We start from the raw sequence: 27,975 nt of genomic DNA on the forward strand, positions 1-27,975 counted from the left end.
CCGCTGACGTGCTGCCTAGGAGCCTGTAGGCTTAAGACAATTAGACTTCGCAAACTGCTGGCTGTGGCACTCCTTCTGGCCAAGAGGCGTGTGGCTATCAAATGGGGAAGCAGACGCCCACCCCGATTCAAGGACTGGTTATCAGATATGATATATTGTAAAGAGACTCTGGGAACCTATGAGGAGGAACTGCCGCAGGCCTCACGGCCAAAGGACTTTTGGCAGCCCCTCATGGACTATCTACAACGACAATCAGATGCCCAATCAGCAGGTGATGGTGACGAGATAGTGGGAGTGGGTACAGGGCCTACTCTGAACACCAGCACACCTCTCACAGGACTGTAAATGCAAAAAATGATGAATAACTGGGTAGTCTGCATTGATATTATCCATGTACATTGTCGAGGTGTGCAGGACTTAGATCATTGCAAATAGGACGTGTCAAACTGAAAACTCTTCCTAGTAAAACATGTTGTCATGATTATGGTTGCATTATGCCAATGAGAAATGTAAGCTGAAACCACCTGCTGTATAAGATAAATGAACAGATGATGTCGTACTCTGTACTGTTGTCCTGTGAATCAAAAAAAAAATGTGTGTTTCTGTGCCCTACTGGAAATGGAAATAAGAAAGCTGTCTCTCTGCCTGCAGGTTGCTGCACCGACCAGACATGCAGGCACGGCAGAATTATGTCCCAGTGTCTGAAAAGGACACCAGGACAAATTCAGCTTATTTCTCTGGGTCAGCCAGATCCGAGCTAAGAATAGCTGCTGGAACCAGGATCTGATGCGAACCCCCTTCTTTCCAGCACTGCTCCCCCAAAAGTCTTTCTTCATTTGGTCCACAATGTATATGCAGAGCCACTCGAATTCTGTGACTCAGCGATTGCTGTGTTTTTGTTATTATGATGTGCCACATTTGCAACATAATGGATCATCCCCTGCATAATCTGCAGATTTTAAACAAATTAATTTATTTTCTAGCTGAAATGGATCCAAAATTACTAAAACGAAGGCGACACGTGTTCCTGCGCATTGCAAGGCACTTCACAAAGGTTGACTGGTCATCTTCATTTGCCTTTTGTTGTATTTCTTTAAATAAAGTTAGTACTAATGAGGTGAAATCTTAAGAACAGTGTTGCCATGTGTAAAAGTACAACATAATGAAGTAATAATACTAAAAAAGTGCAGTATTACGCTGCATAATTTGCCTTTTCTACCTGCATAATTTAGTCAACCCTGCCACATAATTTGGTCCGATTCTGCTGCATTATTGTAGTTGCCCTGTGCATAGGATAAATCAAAAACATTAATGCTTGGTTATTAGATAGATTACTGTGTAAGTACATATGTAAAACTCTTTATCACGTATTTAGGTCTGGTTTACACTATACAAGACTGCTCAATCAAAAAACAAAAATCGCCTCAAACACAAACTGCGAAATCTAGGATAGACTTTCACGTGTACACACCACTGAGCATAGAAATGTCACAATAACTACCCCTGCAAAGCACTAGATCTCTGTAGGTCAGTACTGTCTGTTTACCATACACCTAAAAGAGACGCTTGCCCCTGGCACTAGCACAGCCACACCTCATTCAGTGACCACATACTGGTTTCCATGACAGACTTGTGTAAGAGACGTTGTCATGTAGTCTATTATTTCACACTCCAATCTCCGGCACAGGAACACAAGCATTTGCAATGCAATAGGTCTTGCATTTGGGAGAGTTAGCGGTATTGGGGTTGTAAATAATTTCTTTTACCTATGTGTTTTGGTTTGGAGTGGAGTGAAATTATATGGGTTGCATTGGAATTATTAGTTGTGGAATTGTGTGGTGTTAGAGTTTTGGGTTTAGAGTTAGTGCCAGGATTGGGTATAAGTGTGGGTTAAAGGTGAAAACTAAGATTAGGTGAGGCATTGGAGCAGGTCTTTTTTGAAGGTGAAAGTTATGGCGAGTGATACATTTGATTTAAGAATGAAAGCTGGGGTCACTGTGAGGGATAAAAGCAAGGTTATGCTTAAGGTCTGGATTAAGGGTGAAAGCTATAGTTATGGAGATAAATAGGATCTGGATTAAGGGTGCAAGTTTAGTGTTAGGTCTGGGTAAAGGGAGAAAGTTAGGGTTATATGAGGGACAGGAGCATGGTTAGGCATAGGCTCTGAGTTACCAACTGATTTAGGGCTAGGGAGAGTGTTTGAGTTAAGTTAAACTGCAGGACACAGTTAAAATTAGGGTATGGGTTAGTGATAGAGTTAAGGTTCAGCGAGCAATCGAGGGAAATGAAAAAAAACGTTCGAAAGAAAAGTACATTTTAAACAAATCTGAACTAAATACATATTTCAAGAGAGATTAACAATTTTGATGCATTTGCAAAATAATATTTTGAAATGGAGCACATTTATAATATAATTTACAAAGATGTTTGTGACTATAGTTCTGATACTCAGGGTAACAGAGTAACCAATAGTTGACAAAAAAAGAAAATACATTTAAACCCACCAAAGGCCCTGCCGAGAGCGGCATGGGACGGCAAAAGCTGCTTATATTGAAGTATGTTTTCCCTCTCCAGAAACTATGCGTTATTTAATTGAGCTGCTAATCTGGCAGCAGACATTGAACCAATAACTGGCTAATTTAAAATTAAAATTCTAGTGATTAAAAGACATGAGCACTTTAATGGAGACTAAATGTAATCCACGGTAAGCATAGACTCATCACAACTAGACCTCTACAGTATCCTGGCAACAGCAACCACCAGAATGACATAAAAATGTAGGAGATTATCAGCATCAAGGACACACCTCGGCGCACCTTTTACCTGTGCATCAAAAAAGTTTAATTTTGTTGTTGCAAACGACCAGACCAGAAGAAATCTGTGTTAGTGTAGCATGTCCAGTCGTGGCCCTCAGACATCCATGATGTAAAACACACAAAGAGACACCATGATTGACATTGGTACTTGAACCATTGTCTGCGTTTGTGAATCAGAGACCCAGCAACACTTATGCCCTTCAATCCCACAAAATGTTCATCTCTTTTTAAAACAAATAATAAACTCTAAGCTATTAGTTGTATTCACATTTTGGCAGTGGTACCGCGCATCAGGAAAGTTCTAAAGTCGCAGTGCAGGCTTGTAGTAAATAGTGTAAATATGCCAAAAATTCAAACTGCACACATTGTTCCGGCTTCGAAAAAAGCCCTGAGGTCGAGAAAGGAACAGACTGCAGGCTTCCACTAAGCATTTATGAACTAAATGACATACATAAAATGAGGTAAATACTTGTAACTGCGTGCCATTTCGATATCGCTTGACCACAGTGTTTGCATGTATACCTCGCATTAATGTCCTGGGACTCTGAAGTGGCATGCTTTTCCCAAGTCACAATGAGCACATTTAGAACAAGCAACCCTCCGGCCAGTCACCCTCACACAACGCTGCACCACTGTCACTAACCTGTTCAACGGGGTGCTGGGTGGGATGGGAGGGGCGCACACACTCCCGGCTACAAACATCCAACAGCTCGGCCCAGCTACAAACAGTAAAGCCACCCCAGTGCACGTCACATGGAGCTCTGGATCGGCCTCACGTTAGGCTGCAAGGCTTGCTACGAGTGTGAGCAAACCTAGGCAGCGTGAGGAGAGCATCATCCGTTAAAATATCAACAATGAGCCGTGCATGCTATGCTAGGCTGCGGTTCACGGACATGCCTTAAGGGATTGGAAAACAGAAAATCATGACTACTGCCATGTCTCGTGGCCGGCTACCCCCACTGGTGATTATCATCTCCCCCAACTAGGGCATTTCATGGATAAAGATTACCATTTGAAGTGAGAACTTGGGCACCGAGACAGCAGGTCTCATAGGTTTAACAATTTGTGGACACAACTGCTTACTGACCGCAGAATGGATGTCTGCCAGTAAGATTGTCTGCCGGGTCGGACAAGCTAAAAAGATTAAAGGGGACATCATCGTCACAACTAAATCAGGAGGAAAGGAAACATCCACTGTTTCTTTCAAACTGATGAAACCTGAACAGATAGGTATTTTGGATCCGTCTGCGTTGAGGAAATGAATTATTATGACATTCCTACTGACAGAAATAAAGGGATTTCCCCTCTCCCCCTACGTCCAGCTAATCGTCTTGGTATCGAGATAGACAAGGGAAAGGTTCCACAGAAAGATTTAGAAACCCTGTTTCATGGAATGAGTGGAGATTTAACACGTGAAAATGTCTCTGCTACTTGGTACCTGATAGAAAATCACTCCTCAACAAGCTTCGATCAGCTCCGAATAGCAGCTAACAATCTAAGGAAGCAGTCCAACAAGAACAAGCATTTGCAATGCAATAGGTCTCGCATTAGGAAAGTGTGATCTATTGGTATTGTAAATGACACACCTTTTTTAATATGTGTTGGCTTTGAAAATATATAAATTATTGGCATTGTTATTCACAAAGCCAATAGCTTACACTTTCCTAATGCGAGTCCTATTGGCTATGGCAATGCTTGTTGGTAGCAAGCAAGGACAGTGCTGTTGTGGTGCTGAGTGATGATGTGGTTGGGCTGAGTGATGTGGTGGTGTATTAGAGTGATGTGGTGGTGTCCCAGAGTGATGTGGTGGTGTCCCAGAGTGATATGGTGGTGTCCCCGAGTGATGTGGTGGTGTCCCTGAGTGATGTGGCGGTGTCCCCGAGTGATGTGGTGGTGTCCCCGAGTGACGTGGTGGTGTCCCCTAGTGACGTGATGGTGTTCCCGAGTGATGTGGTGGTGTTCCCGAGTGATGTGATGGTGTCCCTGAGTGATGGAGGGTGGAGTTGGAGGGTGGAGTTGGAGGGTAGAGTTGGAGGGTAGAGTTGTAGTTGGAGGGTGGAGTTGGAGGGTGGAGTTGGAGGGTGGAGTTGGAGGGTGTGAGGGTGAGGGTGTGAGGGTGTGTGAGGGTGAGGGGATGTGAGGGTCAGGGGGTGTGAGGGTGAGGGGGTGTTAGGGTGGGTGAGGGGGTGTGAGGGTGAGTGAGGGGGTGTGAGGGTGAGTGAGGGGGTGTGAGGGTGAGTGAGGATGTGAGGGTTGTTAGGGTGAGGGGGTGAGGGTGTGAGGTGAGTGAGGGTGTTTGAGAATGAGGGTGTGAGGGTGAGTGAGGGAGTGTGAGGATGAGGGGGTGAGGGTGTGTGAAGGTGAGTGAGGGGGGGTGAGGGTGTGTGAAGGTGAGTGAGGGTGTGTGAGGGTGGGTGAGGGTGTGAGGGTGGGTGAGGGTGAGTGAGGGTAGGTGAGGGTGTGAGGGTGAGGGTGCGTGAGGGTGTGAGGGTGAGTGATGGTGTGTGAGGGTGAGAGGGTGTGTGAGGGTGAGGGTGAGTGAGGCTGTGAGGGTGTGTGAGGGTGAGGGTGTGTGAGGGTGAGGAGGTGTGAGGGTGTGTGGAGGTGAGGAGGAGTGAGGGTGAGGATGTGTGAGGGTACGAAGTAAATGGTGGCAGGGCATACATCATAAGAGAGAGAAACACAAATCTTAAGATAATAGTGCTCCAAGGGGTTGTGAGAAGGTGGAAATGGGATTAAAGAGTTTCAGAGGGGCTGGGCCATGCAGTGGTGGTAAAGAGAGCTTTGGTGGGGCAGGGCGATACATGTGAGGAGTGTTGAACTGGGGTGCGATGTCGAGCACTTGTTGAAGCTGAGCAGCAAAAGTGGGTGTCAGTTGTGAATGCGGGAGGGGGGTGGGGGGCGTAACAATGCGTTTTGATGAGGGGAGAGGGGGTTGCATCGGCATGGGGGATGAGTGCCTAAGGCACGACATTGAATATATTGAAGGTAAAAAGGCTGTTCTGGTTCTGCTCAATCTTTCGGCGGCCTTTGATACGGTCTCACACCCTGTTAGACCCGTCTGCTTCTGAGAGTCCCCTCACCACTATGATTTCTTTTGTTCCCCTGTACCTCCCAAAATTTGTCGCTTTTCTTTGTCTACCAGGACTTTTTATGTGTTGTTTCATGGGGTTAGATGTTCCCCGACGCCCAGTTGCTCACAAGGTTTGCGGCACCTATTTACAAGGAACCTGGCGAAACCTGTGGCATTACAAACTGGGGTTGTCAACCTGTGTATATGGCCCCAAAATGGTGAACACCCCTTTTTCTTCATGTGAGTGACTCCCATTGGAGCCTTCATGAACCCTGGCCTTTTGAGGTTTTGGCGCCCTTTGTTTGGCGCGGATTCCTGACAGGAATTCCTTTATTTCCCTCAGGTACACAAAATGGCTGCTCTAGAACCACAGTACGGTGGCTGGTAGTGTCCCAAATACACCTCAAGAGTGCCATGTCATTGTCACAGCCAGAGAAGGTTCTAGAACCTTCTGGCTCGTGCCAGTACCCCAGGGCAGGCTATATAAGGCCCAGTCCCTGGCGGCCATTTTAGATTAGATTAGATTGGATTAGATTAGATGAGAAGAGATTCCAGACTTGACACCAGATTGACACCTGCCCTGTTGACCCCTGAGGTGGCTGGTAGCGCGGGCACTAGAGCAGCAAAGGGGTGCTGGCGTTGTTTCTGACTGGCGTTCCAGTCAGCTACGTGAAAAGTGTCCTAGCGCCTACAGCGCCTGCCCAGCAAGTGCCTCATTGCCCCCAAAGACTGTGGCCAGATTCGTGTGCCTCCCTGCCCCCCCACCCCCGGTGGTGAATTGTGACCAATTACGCGAGTCGCGAGGCGAGAGCAAGTTCGCCGCGACCGCGATCGTCAGCTGTGCCCTCTTCGCGACAGGCGCCTCTAGAGGGGAGCTCGGACGTCTCCGAGCCCCACCAGCGTAGAGCGCTTCCTGCGCCGACTGAAGGTGAGGTGGTGCGCCGGGGCGGGGAAAGGCCGGCCTTAGTTGGGCGGGACTAGCGTCTCTGCCACTCCCCAGTGACCAGGGAGCTGTAGCTGTGGGCGGGAACCACCCTGTATGTGGAAGTCGGAGGGAGGTCTGTGGAGCCCCTGAGAACCCGGTCGCTGACGAGAGAGGTGCTGTGCCCGACTGAATCATATCCCGTTTGCAGCCGATGTGAGGTGGGCCCGTTTCGTCATATTGAATGCAGCGTTGTGAAGGAACTGTGAACCGGCATTCGTTTGACTGTGCGTGAGGATTGTGTGACCTCTCCGGCAGCCCGTTCGTCAGTCTAAAGACTTTGAACTGGTGCCGCCTGAGTTCTAGCGCTGTTAAAGCCCATAGGCGCGCATAGACTTCACCGGCAAAGCAGAGATCCTATCCTGGTGACAGCCGAGTGCAAATGAAGTATTCACTGTGTTTCCTTGCCTTTTAGATACACGTGCATATGCCCTGAATGATCCCTAAAGAGTCCCAAACCTTATTCTGTGCTCAGAGAAGCTGTATACATTGTCATTGAAATAAACACAAACTGTAAGAGTTATCTTTCCCATTTGAAACGTATTACAAATGTGATGTTCCTAAAGTATTTAATTGGTGGCAGCGATACCAGAAGAAACATGTGGTTATTTATTTAAATGAACCAGTATTTATTCCGATATTTATTGTGATATTTATTTGTGGTACTCATTCCTGAAGTTATTCTATTTATTGATGCTATTTATTCCTGACTTTATTTATAGAACTATTTATTACAGAATTGAAACCCAGAATTGTATGACCAAAAGAAATGTGTATGTGCTTTCCCAGTCAACCCTATTTACAACAGAGAACTTTTATATAAAGGAATCATATTTTTCTACAGCAGTGGTGTGGTGTCCTTCTTTATGGTGTATAAATAAAGGAAAGAAGACCGCTGCACTCCAATGTAGTTATGGTAATTTCGATGGTACAACAAGATATACAATTCTTATAATACTTATAGGTGCCCCGGGTGTTCACCACCTGGTTCTTGGGGTGCAGTAAGTCAAATGTCTCGAAAATCTTACAGAGTGTAAGAATAACCTGGGGCACTCTTGAACACGATCAGTGTTATGAATTAATGATAACAAGTAATCCAAAGTAGACTTGAGATTTTTACTCAAATGTAAGCTCTTGGTTCATCAACAATATTCCAATATTCCATCATATTGACATCATATGTTGAAATTATACAGGCTTATCCATCATTGATTGTCCATAGTGGGTACATATGTCAACATCCACAATGTTTTAAATCCCCGATGCATTTCGCGCTAATGAGCGCTTCTTCAGGGGGTCTAAAAAATTAAACAGGAAAGATTGTAACTATACTGATACTCAGGAGCGAGAGAACTACATGGAATAACACTGTTGCAGGTAACAAGGTGCAAGGGGTGATGGCGTGGTCATAAATTATGAAACTTAGATAAAGCTGTGAAGTAATATCAACCTTCAAAAACGTGTGGAAACACATGGTCAGAAATGATTCATACCAGATAAAAGGTTAATAAGAAGTGCAAAAGGTCATGAGGATTAATGGTGGTGGAAATCACAAGTATTAAGAGGTGAAATGAGAGGATGAGAATAAGTGGGATTCAAACGAAGCATCCCGTTATTTGATTCCAGTGCGAGTGAAAAAACCGAAAATCGTGATGAAAACTGAGATAGCATATACAGTGACCGGATTAATAATCTGAATAGTGAATGTGAAATAAACGTGCATAAAAAGTTTAGCGGGATGAATTCATACCCGGTGGATAATAAGGAAGTGTACAGGTCATAAGGTGATGCGGGGAAAGTCAGGTCCCGGCTCGCCGTAAACCCGGAAGACGCCGCGCATGCGTAATGCATGAAGATATTGAAAGATAGGACTGAACATCAAAAGGGGACTAATCGCGAGTAGACAAATGCAAGTGATTAGAAAAGGGCTCGCATGCAATAAGCCCGAAAGTTAAAGTATGTTAACGAAATATTAATAGAGTGATGTGTGCATACCAAGATGTGAAGTTTGATTATACCAAAAAATTATTAATAAATAAAAATTGTAAAAAAAACAAAGAGAGAACATGTTAAACCGGAAGTATGATGTGACTGTAGGAACAGGACACTATGGGCCCGATGTAGGTCGGTCGGTAACGGCCGAAAATCGGTATTTTCGGCCGTTACCGATCGGTATCGAGCCCTCGGGATGTAGCAGTCAGAAAACCGCCCGAATCGGTAAAAATTCCGATTCGGTAAGGTAACCGTTTCGGTAGAATACCGAATCGGAAATATCCCCGATTCGGCAAATATACCGATTCGGTAACAAACCGATTCGGTCAAAATCATGGAATCGGAAAAATCTCCGAATCGGTATAATACCGATTCGGAAAAACTCCGAATCCGGATAAAAATACCGATCGGTAAATTTATCGATTCGGCAATTTTACCGATTCGGTATTAAACCGATTCTGTGTGAAAAACTGAAGAGTGAGATGTAGGAAAGCTCTGAAATACCGATTTAGCGTCAAAATCGGTATTTAAAAATCGGTATTTACCATGGATTGGAATCAGGTGGTAACCAGGTGCAACCTACAAAAAAGGACCCAAAATGCATTGCTGCTTGCACCATGGCAGCTTTTTATGTCATAGCAAGACGGCTACGGCTACAGCAGGAAGGAGAGAGGGATTGGCTGAGACAGGAGCAGGTGTATAGACAGCGGATCACCCTGTTCATGCTGACAGATCCAGAGATCCTACAGAGGTACAGGCTGGACCCAGAGACCATAATGGAGCTCATTAGGGACCTCAAACCCCTGTTGCAGCACCCCACCCCAAGGGCACACGCAATCCCAGTGCACGTGCAGGTGCTATGCAGCCTACACCTGCTTGCGTCTGGCAGCTATCAAAGTGTAGTTGCTGTGGCAGGAGGGGTGACCCAGAGCAGCCTGTCAAGGTTCTTCCATAAGTTCCTAGACGCCATGATAGAAAGGATGGACCACTACATTTCCTTCCCTTCAACCCATGCAGAACTGGTACAGACAAAAGCAGACTTCTATCAGATGGCAAGATTCCCCCACATCATTGGCTGCATAGATGGCACACACATTCCGATTTGTCCCCCTGCTGACACAGAATATATATACCGTAATCGGAAGTCAACGCACACCATAAATGTGCAGGTGATTTGTAATGCCAAGTGTGTCATCACTGACGTGGTAGCAAAATTCCCAGGGAGTACCCATGACTCCTACATCTTTCAAAATAGCGGAATTTATGCACGGCTGACGGCAGGGGAATTTGGTGAAGGATACCTCCTAGGTAAGACACAGTGTCAGACCCCCATGACCCAAATAGCTGTGTGAAGTACATGTATGCATGTGAGTAATGTTACCCCTTTTCCTTCTAGGCGACAGTGCATATGCCCTCCGCTCATTCATACTCACCCCCTACCTCAACCCCTCAACACCCAGCCAAAGGAGGTATAACCGTGCACACAAAAGCACAAGGAATGTAGTAGAACGGACCTTCGGCATCTGGAAAAGCAGGTTCAGATGCCTGCACAAGAGCGGAGGTGCTAGACAATATACCCCCATCACCTGCTGCAAGATGATTGCTGTCTGTGCAATGTTGCACAACCTTGCGGTCAAGAAGGGCACAGAGGTAGAGCTGTCTGACTACGAGGACCCTGACGATGACACAGCTGTGCCACTAACACAACCTGCAGGAGTCTCTACACCAAGTGATGGGAGGTACAGACGTGAGGAGATAACAGACAACTATTTCTGAGTGAGTACAGATGCACAAACATGTCGTGAAAGTGAAGAAATGCTATGTTTTAATGTAGGAACAACGTGACAGCACTGATGTGCAACAATTGAACAAGAAGAAAACAATAGGTGGTCAGGAACTGTGCATGGTTGCATCACCCACACTGGCAGTCTTATTTCTTGCTGCGCTTGGCTGACCCACTGGGATGCGCCTCCCCCCCTTCAGCGTGTCCGGCTGCCTCTGCCGAGCGCCTGGTGCTCCGGCGCGGCTCGGACAGTGTGCTGGCAGGACTGCTGCGGCTGCTGCTGTCCCCAGCCTCTGCCACGTCCAGGGCAGGATTGACTACAGTGTTTGAAATAATCAGTGCCTCCATGGCACTGGTGATGCGGGCCATGCCCCTGGTCACCTCAGAAGTGTTATTAGTGAGGCACTCCTCCATATTTGCCCCACGGCGGCATAGCAGGGCTGTTGATGCCGCAAGCCTGTTGATTCCCCGGTTCTGTACTCGGGCATCCCTGCGCCGTATGTGTTCATGTTGGTCCAACTTTGCACACAGCTGTGTCATGGCAGTTGTCATTCTGCCCATACCTGTGCCTATTTCCCGGGTGGTTGCAACTAAGTCAACAATCCCCTTTGTTAACTCCCCCATCTGCAGGTTGTGCTGTCGCAGTTGCCGGTGACAGGCAAGGATGTATTTGGCCTGCATCCGCTGTATCCGGACCATGCTCCCCTCTAGCCCCTGGAAGACGCTGGGCTCCCGTGATGGTAAAGCACTGCCACTGCTGGAAGTGCGTGGACGGCGGCGTTCGGTGCTGGTCTGCTGTATGGGCTGCTGTGCCACAGGTGTGACTGGTGTGGGATCTGGTGCCTGACCCGCATCTCCCTCCATGATGGACAATGGGGCCACTATTATCCTCCTGGCTGTGGCTGTGGCAGGTGCTGGCTGGGATCGTGTGGGTGAGTTCTCAGGGGAGAACAGGAGTGTTGGGGATTGGGACAATTGGGGGGAGTGGGGAAACAAGAGGGAATGTCCAGAGTCATCCTCAATTGCAGTCTCGCTGCTGTCCTCCACCTCCTGCGACTCAGGCATGCTGCTTGGCCCTGCCACCACACTGTCTGCTGGTGCTGGTGCTGAGGCCTGTGCAGCTGCTGCTCCACTACCTGATGGTGGCCCTAGGAATAAAGTAGATTTTGTCAACTGAGTGGAAATGTCTTACTGTCACTACAATAAATGCATTGCACATGTGAAGTTCATTACTCAGATTATTTCTTAAGGTGCATTGCTGTGTCATGTGCAAAGTGAAAAGTTCCTACATTAGCTGGCTACATTTCACATCATGCTTTGCACATTTAAATTGCTAGCAGTACTGGACTGGGGTTTGGCTGTACACGGGGGCCAATGGGGAGGTGTCTGGTAGGGTGTGTCATGCTGTGCATACTTCTTACCTTTAGCTTTGGCTCTGGCTGAGCTGTCCAGGTCCCCGACTCCGACCACACTCTCCCTCTCGATAGTTGTCGATACCAGTTCCTCCAGTTCCGTGAGGGGGGGCGCGGGGTTCCTGCCGCCACCGGTCAGTCCTGCCTGCTTGCTGATCTCCGCAAGTTTCCTCTTGGTGAGGCTCCTGATGTCATAGAACCTCTTCTTGAGGTCATCCAATGTCCTGGGGGTCACACCAACTGCATTCACCCTCTCGCTGATGGCACTCCACAGGTTCCTCTTTGTTGACTCTGGTACACTGAGGGACAGCCTCCCATACAGCTGCCTGTGTACCAACACCACCTCCTCCACTAATACTTTCAGCTCCGAGCTGCTGAACTTCACCTTTCTCTTCCTGTCAGCCTTCTGGCTCTCTGAGCTGCTTTCCATTTTGATTGTGTACTCAGTACTCCCAAATCTCTCACTGCTGCTCAGTCTCCCTGTTCAGCTCTGGCTTCCTTTCCAGAAAGTTCTGATGAGTTGCACCTGCATGGGTAGCCACTCCCTGCTAGGGTGGGGGAGGGTGCTTCCACCTCATTGGCTGCTTTCAGTAGTTTCACTTCCTTGTTTCCCCGATCACGTGTTTACCGAATCGGTATTTACCGATTCGGTATTTACCGAATCGGGAATTACCGATTCGGTTTTGACAATGCTTTCCTATGGGATGCCATTACCGATTCGGTATCTACCGATTGGGTATCTACCGATTCGGGAAATACCGATTCGGGACATGCCGATTCGGTAAATGCCGATTCGGTAGATACCCAATCGGTAAGTGTAGGGACACGATACTGATTGTTACCGATTCGGTAGCAGGAACATCTGGATGTTCCTACATCTCAACCCCTTAGATTTACCGATTTTTAATTACCGAATCGGTATGATTCGGTAATTTAAAATCGGTAAATCTATTTTACCTACATCGGGGCCTTAATTACAGGGGTACATAGTAAAGTCACAAAATATAAAATGGTGTGGCCACGACTGTAAGATGATGTCTATATGCAACAATGCAAACTAATAATAGAAAACATGTTGTATTACACAGTATAATAAACAGTAAAATGCTGGTCACAGTTTAAAGAGAGATCAAAAAGCCAGAATGTGTATGAGTTCATAAATGACAACTAAATTCAAGTCTTTCATTAAGCCCTTTGGGTTGTGAGGCCTGTAATCGATATATCCAAAAGAGTTCACGTTGTAAAAGTAGTTTACTGTTGTCTTTGTGAGGTAGTTTTTCAACTGTTTCCAAGATCAAAAACCGAATTTGGCTGGGGTTGTGTGACTGTTGTATAAAGTGTGCAGCAATATTCGACTTAAGGTTCTTGGTTCGGATGTTGCTCCGGTGCTCATTCAACCTTACCTTAATTTTTCGCTCAGTTTTGCCAACATACGGTAAACCGCATGGGCATTTGATCATATATACAACGTTACTTGTATCACAGGTAGCATTTACTTGAAGGTTGATGGGAGTTCCTTGGGTGCGATGTGCCATAGTAGGTCCAAGTATTATGCTACTGCAATGGCTGCAGTTGTGACACGGAATTGTTCCTTTGAAAATGGTATTCGTTGTGATTACTGGTTGTTTGATTAGCGTTTGGATGGTTTTGGTGCGCTGGTATGCAAAGATAGGAGGCCTCTCGAAGATGTAATTGAAATCCATTTCTGATTGCAGTAGTGTCCAGTGTTTGCAAATCACCCCTTTGATTTGACGTGAGTGTGTAGAGTATTTAGATACAAAGACTGGTCGAGTGGCTTGTTATTGGACTTTGTTGACGGGTTTCAGTAGATCTGTACGAGTTTTAAGTTTTGCTCCATCTTCAGCCATGAGTGTGATTTTTTTAGGGTAACCACGCTGGTGGAATTTGTTGATGATTTTGAAGCTGTTTTCTTTGTATAGATCCTCTGTGGATGCAATACGTTTGGCTCTCAGTAATTGCGAGTATGGTAGATGACGCTTGAGACTGGGTTGGTGAAAACTTTTATGGTGTAGATAATTGTTCCGGTCTGTTGTTTTGGTGTAGATAGAGGTTGTAAATTGGTTGTCGTTTACTTTGATGAGTACATCCAGGAAAGAGATTTCAGTCTTGCTGAGTGTATGGGTAAATTGGATACGTTCATTTACTGTATTGAGTTGATTGATAGCAGACAAAAGATGAATCTCGTTACCTTGCCAGACAAGAAAAATATCGTCGATGTACCGGAAATATGCACACAGAAAAGGTAGCCATTGTGAATTTTGGAGAATATGTTGTTGTTCAAATGCGTGCATGAAGAGGTGTGCGTATGCTGGAGCAGCACAGTTGCCCGTGGCTACTCCAGACAATTGCAGGTAGTATTGGTTGTCAGTGGTTTTGAAGTAACTGTGATGTAAAATGAATTGCATCAACTCAATTATGAAAATCTGCAGTTCCAGAGGTTTGTCTGTTTGCAGTAAGGCGGTCTCCAATGCTTCCAACCCCAAATTATGGGGGATTGAGGTGTACAAAGCGTTGACATCAATAGTACATAAAATGATGGATTGGTCAGCAGGAATTTGGATGTTTTGGAGTTTATTTAAAAAATCCGTGGTATCTTGAATGTACGTGGTCATTCCTTTGACACTCATTTGTAGATGTCTATCAATGTAAGCTCCTGTTGGTGCATGTATAGAATTGGTGGTACTGACGATAGGTCTGAATGGTGGTTGTCTCAAGTGTTTGTGAATTTTGGGTACAAGATAAATGTATGGTACCTGCGGGTAGTCTTTGATTAAGAATCTTCTGTCTCTGTTAGTGATGGTGTTGGCGGATACTGCTGTATTTATGATCTTGGTGAGTGTCTCTTTGAAAGTGGTAGTGGGATCTGAGTTCATCCACATATATAGATCAGAGTTTTGTAAGTGTTCTTGGAGACAATTGTGGTAGTATGTGGAATCGAGCACTACAATAGCTCCACCTTTATCTGCTTTACATATCGTGAGTGACTGATTGTTGGCGAGTTGTCGAAGAGCATGCCTTTCTCGAATAGTGAGATTGCATTGGTTGTTTTTCCTAGTGCTGAAAAGAGTGTGCAAATCTTGTTGAACCGCTCGTTCAAATACATCCAGAACCTTGTGGCTAGTCGGGGCCAAAAACTTACTGGGAGGGCGTAGGCCCATAAGCGTGTCTTTGTCATCGGTGTTTTGAGGTACACATACATTCTCAAAGAAGTGTCCCAACCGCAATGTTCTCATGAATTTGTAAAATGATATAGAAATGTCTAGTTCGTTGGTTTGGTAGGTTAGGACGAAGTTCATACCTTTTTGAAGAACTTGTTCTTGTGCCTGGGTTAGGGAACTTTGTGAAATGTTCACCACTAGATTCTGTGACTTCTGGTCGATTTGGCCGGTGGAAGCAAGTTGTCCCTGTCGTTTAAATCTCCTCGATCGTCTGTTGGTTCGGGGCCAACATCTAAAAAAGGCACCTTAGTAGTGGAAGTTTGGGCGTTATATCTGGTTTCGGTGGTATTTTTAGAAGTAGTAGGTTGTTGAGATGTTCTACTGTCAGAAGTTGGACATTGTTGCCGTGGTCTGCCTCGTGGAGGCACTTTGCGAGTGGAATCTTCTGAGGATGATGTGTCGCCATCTGTTGATCTGTTTGGTTGTTGGCGATTTTGTCTTCTGGCCGCATAAATCTCGGCCCAATTATATACTTCCCCTAATTTATAGTCGACAGTGTCAATTTTCTTTCGTTGATTTCCTTGACATATTTATCTAGTTGGATGTTGATGTCCTCTAGAGTTGTCGCTAATTCTTCTGGGGTGATTTTTTGGCTAAATTCATGTTTCAGTTGTTTAACTTCATTTTCAAGTTCTTCTAGAAGTTTCGATAACTCTTCAATTATTAAAAGGATGAGGATGAATTCATCCCGCTAAACTTTTTATGCACGTTTATTTCACATTCACTATTCAGATTATTAATCCGGTCACTGTATACGCTATCTCAGTTTTCATCACGATTTTCGGTTTTTTCACTCGCACTGGAATCAAATAACGGGATGCTTCGTTTGAATGCTACTTATTCTCATCCTCTCATTTCACCTCTTAATACTTGTGATTTCCACCACCATTAATCCTCATGACCTTTTGCACTTCTTATTAACCTTTTATCTGGTATGAATCATTTCTGACCATGTGTTTCCACACGTTTTTGAAGGTCGATATTACTTCACAGCTTTATCTAAGTTTCATAATTTATGACCACGCCATCACCCCTTGCACCTTGTTTTTTTTTTTTTTTTTTTGAAGACCTTTATTTGCATCATTAGGATAAACATGCGTGGGCCTACAACCAATCTGGCCGGCCACAAGTCAAAGACGATCAAGGATGGAAATAAGCAACATAAGGCCAGTTGGCAGGCAAGCAAACACAATTAAATAATGCTAGAAATGAGATAAGCGGCAATAACGGCCCAATACCAGGATCAATGAGGTCTATTTTATAATGAGGGGACAAGGCTCATGGCTGACTCACAAAGTCGGGACACCCCAGAGACAGGAATACACCCATGCCAAGACGAAAGGAGAGGGGGGGGGGTGTGGGGGGGAAGAGGATGTAAAAGCACGAGTCGACCATAGCACAAAACAAACGCAATTATATAGTGGAGAAGCATACAAGTGCTACCAAGATCTCATGTCCCCCACCCAATAACACGCTAACAGAGGCAAGGGGAGCGGATAAACTGTACGAGCCGAACCCATTTTTGCAATACGAGCCTGGGAAAAAAGGGGGGGAAGGGGAGGGGGGGAAAGGGGGGGGAGGGGAAAGGGGATAAGGGAAGGGAGAAGGGGAAAAATTCGGGGGAAACAAAGGGGAGGAAACCAAAGAAGGACAAAGAAGGGGAGGAAAGGAAAGGAGAAAGAACAAAATAAAGAAATAGAAAAGAAAAAACACAGTCGTGCAAGACGGGCGCCACCCAGGGCCAGGCAACCCGCGGCTAATAATATAGAAAAAGGAGAGCTAGCGAAAAGAAGGGTATGGCAGTCACGACGAAGCATTGAAACCAATAAAAATGGTACAGCAACAGACCCCAGCCCACTCATGCCAGAGAAGCGAGGACAGAAGCGGCACCGCTATAAAGGGATAGAAAAGGGCCATAGAACCAAAAGAAAACATCTGAAAGACCCCGCCCACCCATCCCACCCCGCACCCCGCACCCCTGCAGAAGGCTACGGCCTACCCTCCAAACAGCGTGCCTGTCGCCCTAATCCGAAACCCGTAATATAGTGAAAAAGGAAAGTAGAGGAAGAAGACAAAAAGAGGAGGAGAAGAAATACGAAACAAAAATAAAGTGTGAGGGAGGAGCCAGAGGACATGAGCAAACACATTCTGCTACGACCCTCCCCCGAAAAACGAATGAATGAGTATCAAATCAATACTACACCTTCACATACAGCAAAAACCACAGGGAGGGGGAGGAGGAGGAGATTGTAACGTTTCACCGGGCGGGAGTACAAACATCAGTGCAACGGGCAGGTAAACCAGCAAACTATCATGTCGTACAACTCACCCCCATCCCTTCCTAACCACGAAACCAACCCAATAAAGGATAATGTAGAGCGGACCACCCAGCACAAAATAATCGCAATGTTGTCCAAAGTCACGGCAGTGATATAAATCAGCGAGACTCTTCGCACGGAGGGAATACAAAAAGTCAATAAAGCAAGTCAATTATAGCAGCAACGACAGGGCAAGCAAAGGCAAGCCGGAGTCCAGGTGCGCAGTTCGACAATACAAAGGTTCCCCTCCAGGACAAAAGTCCGAATCCAACGAAGCGGGAGCAAGCAGCGGCCCACCAGAAGTTCCAGGTATCCGGGAAGGAGCAGAGCACCGCGTCGTGTAGAAGTCTTCGAAATCCAGGCGGTGAGAAGGCAGAGGGTCAAAAGTCACCGGCCCATCAAGCAACCGAAGAACAACAACAGCAACTCCCGGCGTAGCCGAGGGGGGCGAAGCAATGGCGGCATCAGGACAAGAGGGGTGCATGAAGGAGCGGCGGCCCAAAATGGCGGCTAGCCGCATGGAGTCGGTAGAGGCACCGGGGTCCAAGACAGCGTACAATGACATCAAGGCATCCAGGACATCTCCGGGCGTGGGCGCTCGGGTACACACCCAGGCCTCCGCACAATCCGGCCGGCAAGGAGTGTCGGTGCAGAGCGGAGCACCCCCCGCGTTGTCGGTAGCCATCTTGTGAGTTTCGCCGCCCCGCACTTCACCGTGGGCCCCCAAACAGTTCCCAAAGGTAGGACTTTACAGACCTCCGGATGCGCCCAACAACGGCCTCACCGGCACAGGATGGGCGAGCGCCCGATGGGGGGGGGGGTCCCCTCCGAACAGTGGCAGGCCCCACAGGCGAGAGCCAGGCGCGGGGTTCAGGGCCGCCGGACAGGGCGAAGGCGAAGGGACCCCTTCACACAGTCAGCCCCCAGCACATCTCGTCCCCCTCCAGCCGCACGGTCCAGTCAGCGGGGCCGGTTCAGGATCTCCGGGGCACACGTACAACAGTTCCCACCAGTGGCTCTCTCTCGCGGCCGGGGCCGGCAATCTCTTCTCCGCCGGACGGGTCCCGCAGGCGAGGTCCCGGTCTCGAGTGCCCGGAGGCCCCAATCTCACCGAGGGCACAGCTGCGGACCCACAGCACACAGGAACCTCCGGACCAAACGGTGAGTAAGCGTGGGTCTTTAGATTTCAAATTCTGTATTGAGGTATCGGCACAGTGCAGGATAAATGACAGGATAGTCGAGGTTAGCCGGAGGGTCGACGGAGCCGAGCTAAAAGGTGGCCATTCCATCCCCGAGCTAAGCTCCTCCCATCCCCCTTGCACCTTGTTACCTGCAACAGTGTTATTCCATGTAGTTCTCTCGCTCCTGAGTATCAGTATAGTTACAATCTTTCCTGTTTAATTTTTTAGACCCCCTGAAGAAGCGCTCATTAGCGCGAAATGCATCGGGGATTTAAAACATTGTGGATGTTGACATATGTACCCACTATGGACAATCAATGATGGATAAGCCTGTATAATTTCAACATATGATGTCAATATGATGGAATATTGGAATATTGTTGATGAACCAAGAGCTTACATTTGAGTAAAAATCTCAAGTCTACTTTGGATTACTTCTTTTTGGTGTGGCTGTGCAGGGAGTTATTATTGGGTCAAAGCCGGCTTAACACTAAAGCCTTCACTTGCCTTGTCACTTGAGCCAAGCTACCCCCTTTGTGCTGGGCTTGCCCATCGCAGGTCCAACATAAAATTGGTGCTCAGCGGGTGGGATTGCGAGCCGTGCTTGTTTTGTACCCCATAATAATTCAGTGTGCACCACTGGTACACACCCGGAGTTTTCTCCTAGCGGCCCTCAAATTCAACGTTTTGCTTTTTCTAAATTCTTTCCTGGAGGTGGGTGGAAGTGACCCTCAGAGTTCTTATCCTGGTCACCTACTTCGGGGTGGTTGTCCACACTTTTCACTGACAAGATGGAATTCGAAATGTCAGAGCTGGAGACCTATACAGTGGCACAGCTCAAGGATTTCTGTTAGGGAAGGGGGGTGTTCGTCAGGCGAGGGGCCAAAAGAGAGGAGCTCCGTACTAGCCTGCGAGCTTGGGTGGAAGCACACACGGAGGGAACGGTGGAGGAGGAGGAATCAGACAGAGGTACTGTTATTGATAGGACTGCGGAATGTCTCCCGGGGGTGGGAGAGATGTCCATCAGCCCCAAGGTAACCTCACGGGAGGGCAGCAGTGTGTCATCGAGAGGGTTGTCAGAGACCGAGTTAGCTGACAGGAGAGAGGAAAGACTGTTAAGGTGGGAAATAGCAAAAATGGAGGTGGAAGAAAGGAGGGAGGGGAAAAGAATGGAACATGAGTTCAAGCTACGAGAACTCGACTTCCAGGCCCATAACATCACTCCGAAGGGTGTCGAGTCAAAGGAATTTGCCAGGGAGCCCAGGCCCCATTTACCCAAGGAGTCAAGGACGTAGTCGCCAGTTATACCGCTGGAGACGACATAGCCAAGAGGCTGGCAGCCTATGAGGTCTCCTTAAGAGCCCATGGGATCCATGAGAAGCATTGGGGTGGTGGATTATACCGGTACATGCCTCCGACAGGTAGGGATGCCCTATTGGCCCTAGACCGGGAGGAACAGGTAAATTACCCCGCCATGAAGGTGGCGCTCATCAGAAAGTTTGGGTTGACCCCCGAGAAATACCGGCAAAGGTTTAGGGGCAGCCACACACTGAGCTCACAGAATTGGGTTGACTTCCTGGATTTTGCCAAGAAAGCCCTGGATGGGTGGGTCCAAGGTAATGAGGTGGAGGACTATCGAGGGTTGTACGACCTAATACTCAAGGAACATCTACTCGAGAAATGTCTTCCTGAGCTGAGGCAACACCTGGTAGACAGCAAACTTACTTGCCCCCGTAAGCTTGCTGAGGAGGCGGACATTTGGGCAAGTACCCGAGTGTCCACGAAGGGGACGGGAGGAGATTTTCAGAAGTCCGGACAGGGCGCTTCCCAGAAGAAAGAGGGGGGAGATAACAAGAAACAGGAGTTCTCCAAAGGCCCCCAAAATACCTTTAAGGGGAAAAGTTTCTTTTCCAATTCTAAGGCTAACCCGCCGAAGAACCCTAATCCTGGCCAGAGTCAGCAGCCAAGAGTTATCCATTGCTTTGAGTGCGGTGGTATTGGACATTATAAGGGAGACGTGAAATGCCCAAAGAGACCATCCCCTCCCACTGGAGGAAAGGCCCCCGGAGTCACTAGTGTAGCGCTCGGGGAGGAGATGCCCTTAGTTAAGGGGAGGGAGTGGGCGGGTGTCACCTTAGTGTCCCTGGGTGATCGGGAGATGGTTCCAAAGATCCAGGTGCCCTCAAATACTACCAAGTATGGGCAATGGGTCACCATCAATGGCCATAGAGGGGAAGCTCTGAGAGATACAGGAGTCTGAGAGATACAGGAGCCAGTATGACTATGGTAAGGAGTCATCTGGTGTCCTCAGAGCAGGTGATTCCAGGCGTACTTCATCCAGCTGCGATGGCTGACGGCAGAATGGGCCACTATCCTGTGGCCGAGGTTCCCTTTGAGTGGGGAGGGGTTGCAGGTTCACTTTGAGTTGCCGTAAGCCCCGCCGTGCCAGTCGATTGTCTGCTGGGCAATGATATGGAGCACAATGCTTGGAAGAAGGTGGAATACCGGACTCATACGGAGATGCTGGGTACACCTGATTGGGCCTGTGTGAGTACCAGGTCTGCGGCTGCTCGGGAGGAGAAGTCGCGTGGGTTGGAGCCTGGAACAATGGCCCACCCAGCTGCTGATGAGGGAACATCTCGAGGACAGGAAGAGCCTACCTCGATGTCCGTGCCCCGTGAGACGGATAGGCCACCTGCGGAGGTGGACCCGGAGTCCGCCGAGGAGGACATGGTTCCGTTGGAGGACTTGCCTATCCCCGCTGAGTGGCGAGTGGAGGGTGGACCATCCAGGGAGGAACTGAGCAAGGGACAAAGGGAATGTCCCACCCTCGAGGGTCTGAGGCAACAGGCTGAAGCCCAGGCAGCAGGTAACGAGTCTGGGAACTATCGTGTTTACTGGGAGGATGGTCTCCTCTACAGTGAGCCCAGGGCGCCAGTGCACGGATTGTCACGGGCCCTGGTAGTCCCACAGTGTTACCGAGCCTTCCTATTAGAGTTGGCTCATGAGATTCCCTTGGCAGGACACTTGGGTCAGGACAAGACCTTTGCCCGGCTTGTCCCCCACTTTTATTGGCCTCGAATGAGGGTGGCGTCCGACACATACTGTCGGTCGTGCGTGTCATGCCAAGCCAGTGGGAAAACAGGGACGAAGCTGAAGGCTCCCCTGGAACCACTTCCCGTCGTTGGCACCCCCTTTGAAAGGGTGGGCATCGACATTGCTGGGCCCCTAGATCCACCTACATCATCCGGTCACAGGTTTATCCTGGTCCTGGTGGATCACGCCACAAGGTATCCAGAGGCAGTTCCTCTGAGAACCATTACTGCACCAGTAGTGGCAAAGGCCCTGATGGGGATCTTTACCCGAGTGGGATTCCCCAAGAAAGTTGTGTCTGACAGGGGGACCAACTTCCTGTCAGCATATATGCGGGCAATTTGGAAGGAGTGTGGAGTGACTTACAGGTTCACCACTCCTTATCACCCACAGACCAATGGTCTCATGGAAAGGTTCAACCAAACTTTGAAGGGTATGATCAGAAGTCTACCCGAAAGCCTGCGGCGGAAATGGGACGTCCTCCTACCCTGTTTGCTCTTTTCCTACAGGGAAGTGCCGCAAAAGGGAGTGGGTTTCAGCCCCTTCGAGCTTTTGTACGGGCACCCTGTACGTGGACCTCTCAGCCTGGTGAGGGACTCCTGGGAAAAGTCTCCCCGGAAAGTTCCCCAGGATGTGGTGAGCTACATGCTGGCCTTCCGAAGCCAAATGGCTAAGTTGTGGAAGCAAGCTTCTGACAACTTGGAAGCCAGTCAGGCAGTTATGAAAGCGTGGTATGACCACAACGCTCACCCAGTGGAGTTGGAGCCTGGCCAGAAGGTGTGGGTGATGGAGCCTGGAGAGCTGAGTGCCCTCCAGGACCGGTGGACAGGCCCCTATGAGGTGTTGGAGAAGAAGGGCAAGTCTACCTATCTGGTGGACGTAAAGACCCCTCGGCATCCGCAACGGGTGTTACATGCCAATCGCCTCAAGCCCCACTACGAGAGGCCCGAAGTCATGTTGGTTATGGTGACTGACGGATCGGAGGAAGAGGACACTGAGCCTCTCCCCGACCTTTTTGCGTCTCAAGAAAAGGATGGGTCAGTGGACGGAGTGAAACTCTCGCCAACCCTGACTCGTGAGCAGCAGGAGGAATGTCGCCAGGTCTTGGGGTCATTCGGTCCTCTGTTCTCCCTTGTCCCGGGTAAGACCCACCTGTGTACCCATGACGTGGACACAGGGGACAGCCCACCTGTGAAGTCAAAGTCTTACCGGCTGTCTGACAAGGTGAAGGCCAGCATTCACAGCGAAGTAGCTAAGATGCTGGAGCTAGGAGTCATCGAACCTTCAAGTAGCCCTTGGTCTAGCCCGGTGGTGTTGGTTCCCAAAGCTGCCCCACCTGGTGCCACCCCAGAATTGCGATTCTGTGTGGACTACCGAGGACTAAATTCGGTAACCAAAACGGATGCTTATCCGATCCCTCGGGCGGATTAATTGATTGACCGGTTGGGAGCTGCCCAATATCTCAGTACCATTGACCTCACTGCAGGGTACTGGCAGATTCCCATGACTGATGGAGCCAAGGAAAGGTCAGCCTTCTCCACGCCTGATGGACACTACCAGTTTTGCGTCATGCCCTTTGGGCTCAAGAACGCTCCTGCCACTTTTCAGCGGCTGGTGAACACGATCCTCACCGGGATGGAGTCATTCTCTGCTGCTTACTTGGATGACATAGCTGTCTTCAGTAGCAGTTGGGAGGATCACTTGCAGCATTTGCAAGCCGTTCTCCAGTCCCTGGAACGGGCCGGCTTGACGATCAAGGCCAGCAAATGTCAGATTGGACAGGGGTCGGTAGTGTACTTAGGACACTTGGTGGGCCGGGGAACGGTGCAGCCCCTTCAGGCGAAGATTGAGGCAATCATGTCCTGGAAACCCCCCAAGACCCAGACTGAGGTCAGAGCCTTCCTGGGCCTCACAGGTTACTACAGACGATTCGTGAAGGGGTATGGCACTATCGTGGCACCCCTTACAGAACTCACGGCCAAGAAGCAACCCAGGAGAATCATTTGGACGGAGGCTTGCCAGCGAGCCTTCGACACTCTGAAACAAGCATTGTGTAAAGCTCCAGTCCTGAAGGCTCCAGATTTTTCAAAAGAGTTCATTGTCCAGACAGATGCATCCGACATTGGCATTGGGGCGGTGCTATCGCAACTCAATGAAGAGGGTCTGGATCAACCCGTGGTCTTTCTGTCACGAAGACTGCTTCCCCGGGAACAGAGGTGGAGTACCATCGAGCGGGAAGCCTTTGCGGTGGTCTGGGCACTGAAGAAGCTGCGACCATATTTGTTTGGTTCACACTTCCTTGTTCAGACAGACCACCGACCCCTTCGTTGGCTCATGCAAATGAAGGGGAAAACCCCAAACTGTTGAGGTGGTCTATCTCCCTACAGGGAATGGACTTTCGGGTGGAACACCGGCCCGGAGTTGACCACGCCAATGCAGACGGACTCTCCAGGTATTTCCGCCTTAGTGTTGAGGACTCCCAAGGGGTTGGGTAGCTCTCCCCACTTTCAGCTGGGGGGGACGCGTGTTAGACCTGTCTGCTTCTGAGAGTACCCTCACCACTATGATTTCTTTTGTTCCCCTGTACCTCCCAAAATTTGTCGCTTTTCTTTGTCTACCAGGACTTTTTATGTGTTGTTTCATGGGGTTAGATGTTCCCTGACGCCCAGTTGCTCACAAGGTTTGTGGCACCTATTTACAAGGAACCTGGCGAAACCTGTGGCATTACAAACTGGGGTTGTCAACCTGTGTATATGGCCCCAAAATGGTGAACACCCCTTTTTCTTCATGTGAGTGACCCCCATTGGAGCCTTCATGAACCCTGGCCTTTTGAGGTTTTGGCGCCCTTTGTTTGGTACGCATTCCTGACAGGAATTCCTTTATTTCCCTCAGGTACACAAAATGGCTGCTCTAGAACCACAGTACGGTGGCTGGTAGTGTCCCAAATACACCTCAAGAGTGCCATGTCATTGTCACAGCCAGAGAAGGTTCTAGAACCTTCTGGCTCGTGCCAGTACCCCAGGGCACTGGCTATATAAGGCCCAGTCCCTGGCAGCCATTTTAGATTAGATTAGATTGGATTAGATTAGATGAGAAGAGATGCCAGACTTGACACCAGATTGACACCTGCCCTGTTGACCCCTGATGTGGCTGGTAGCGCGGGCAGTAGAGCAGCAAAGGGGTGCTGGCGTTGTTCATAAAAAAAAAAACGTTAATAAACACTGGGGCATCCTAAACGCAGGGGGCACTGTACTACCCAAACCCAGGTTCGCCTTTAAACGCACAGCAAATCTCAAAGACTCTTTGATACACACACGCCCTAAGAAACAACATAATAGTGGGCAACAGACATTATGGCACCTCCCCCCATTAGTCGGACACTACCCGTGCGGTGGCTGTGCAGTATGTCCCCAATCTAGACAATGTAAAGAGATCAGACTTACGGACTCTTTCACATGGAAACTCAATAAACACACCAACTGTCTCAGCACAAAATGCATCTACCTACTGATCTGCCCTGTGATAAGTTTTATGTAGGTATGACCATGAGACAGGTGAAATTGAGAATAACGGAGCACAAGAGTAACATACGGTGCTCCAGGACCCATACGAGACTGTACGAACACTATCAACAACACAACCACTCTGCAGACAGCCTTCAGTGGTTAGTGCTTGAATCCCAACCAGGCATGTCCAGACAGACATTATTTAAATTGGAACAGAGATGGGTGCATCGCCTACAGCTGGATACAGTAGGACTTAATGATGCGGTCCCTTGGGCCGCCGTGTCTAGGTGAACCATCCTCCACCTCTGGTACACCCTGTATCAATGTATGCCTTACGTCAGTGGACCTTAGGGATTAGGGGCCATTTGACCCCCATTGCCTAGCTATCTCACCCTTGCCCCGTCCTAATCTTTCTTTCCCCCCTTTCCCCTCCCTTTCCAACCGCCCCCCACCAACCAGTCCCCTTTTCCTACCAACTCGGTGGACGGGCAGCATTCCTGCATATGTGGTACTCTGGTTGGACCTTAACCCACCACCTAACCTGTGTGAATAAGATACAGCGCTCAATGCGCCCCATACAGTCCACATTTCAGATTAATGATTACATCATTAATTTCCCTACTATGGTCGCTCTAGCAGTACATAACGTCCAGTCCATATAGTCCATCATTGTCAGCAACATTGCTCTCTTAACCATGGCCACCGCATATTCACCACTGCCCAATACTCACCCCCCTAGATCCGGGGTTGTAGGTGCGCACGACGCTGAGCGCCTTACCACTCTATCATGGCCGCCACGTTTGCAACTCACTCCATCACCCGGAGTTCTAGTCTGCCGTCGCGCGTGTGGATGACGCGCGCTAATTGAGACAAATGACACAACTGCCCAAGAGCTTTATATGCGGCCACATCCATGGACCCTCTACCAGCTGCTCCGCACCCTGACCAGGTGCCGCGAGCGTGAGGGGTAGGTTTCCAAGCGTCCCAGCGCCCGGACTAAGGTAAGCCTGCAAGAGCTCTTTCCATTCCCCTCCCGAACACCCCCCCCCCGCCCTCCCTTCTTCCCCGCTCCCTCCTCCCACCCGCTGTCCTGCCCGTGTAATCGATCCTCTGCTCTGAAGGGTACACTACACCCTGACAGACCTGCTTGCAGCTGAGCGCGGATTACACCTTGTCCCCCATGTAAACTCCCTGCACTTTTAAGGCCACGCCACACCATGTCAGCTACAGGCATAGTCAATTGCTGACTCAATCCACAACCTCGCTGGGTGGGCCACCGCTTTTAAGGCCATGCCACACCACGCCAGCTACAGGCACAGCTAACTGTTGACTCAATCTACAGCCTCGCTGGGTGAGCCACCCGGCGCCACGCCATACCATGAACAGTGCCACTGACAGCAGTGGGCTCGTACCTGACACCAATCCCGCCTAGCTCTCACTGTGGGAGCCTTGCCTTCTCCCTTACTTATCCAGATTACTAGGACTTTGCCATGCAGCCATGATCTATGGAAAAGTGACCTTTCACTTACTGTATACACCCTTATACATGCCTTCAAGCCAACTGGCTTTGACCTTACCTGGGGTTAATCAACCAACCTCTCTCTCTCTCTCCCCTCTGTGAGGGAGCCTCTATCAACAGGCACCTCTGTCTTACCACATATCCTTGACTTTTCATCCACATCCTCTGCTCCTTTACATTCCGCAAGCATAACCGCCAGACAGCGTTGGCCTCACGGGAGCAGACTGCGAGGCCCTTCTAATCGCCCTTAGGGTAAGAAACTGCTGGTTTGTTCCCCCTTGTGTTCCCCTGGCAAGGGTGCTGTATGGATTGATTCGGCTGCTTAGTTTTGTATTCACAACATTCTCCAATGAGAGATTATAGTCGTATTAACAATAAACCGATTATGAATGAGTTGTTTGTATGCACTCCCTGCACGTATTCGCCCCCCTGACCCCTCAATGTGGAGAGCAATATATCTCAGAGTGACCTAATAACTTATCAAAGTATAAATCACTTTATTGAGATCTGTTTTTCTGTTTTCCTTTTACTCCGTAGGTCGCATAACTAGAGCAGGACCTTAGGCCCTCTTTTCCACCGACCCAATGAGGTTGTATCTGTGCTTTTCTTCTTGTGTTTGAATCCACTTCCTTCACGTGTAGTACTCTGTTCTGGTCCTGACGAATCGCCGGATGGCGAGAAACATGTTGACCACATCAGGGGGTAGAGTTAGGTTCTGATACTTACCAGTCTCTAGCTCCCCTCTCACCCCCTTTTAATCAGGGAAGCAGCCACGCCAATAAATCCTATTGTGGACTGGTTACCCTTTTTAACACTCACATATTCCACTCTGACTACACTATTTTCCCTCTGACTCACACACACCATCGGCAAGGAATAAAAGACCTCAGTTAAAAGGGTGCCTTTCAGCACCCCGTCAGACATTGCAGCGCCGGTCTGACGAGGAGCAGTGAGCCAATGATGACACTGGACACCCTACGGTCAGGGTGTGTTCCACACCTAAACGCCCTGGGTGTGTGAGGCTCTCTAATTCCGACAATGGAACCTCTCAGTTCCTTTAC

At 48.6% G+C, this 27,975-nt stretch overlaps 1 protein-coding gene and 1 pseudogene across 1 annotated transcript in view; one reads left to right on the forward strand and one right to left on the reverse strand.

Annotated features, from left to right (window-relative positions):
- LOC144752824 (uncharacterized) overlaps window positions 1–27,975 on the reverse strand; it is a 142,414-nt gene that overhangs the window by 61,475 nt on the left and 52,964 nt on the right. The window lies entirely within an intron of this gene.
- Window positions 3,752–27,975, forward strand: part of LOC144752825 (exocyst complex component 2 pseudogene) — a 29,640-nt pseudogene continuing 5,416 nt past the window's right edge.

This window comes from Lissotriton helveticus, chromosome 5_1 (genome assembly GCF_964261635.1).
Source record: "Lissotriton helveticus chromosome 5_1, aLisHel1.1, whole genome shotgun sequence".
NCBI classification, from domain to species: Eukaryota; Metazoa; Chordata; class Amphibia; order Caudata; family Salamandridae; genus Lissotriton; species Lissotriton helveticus.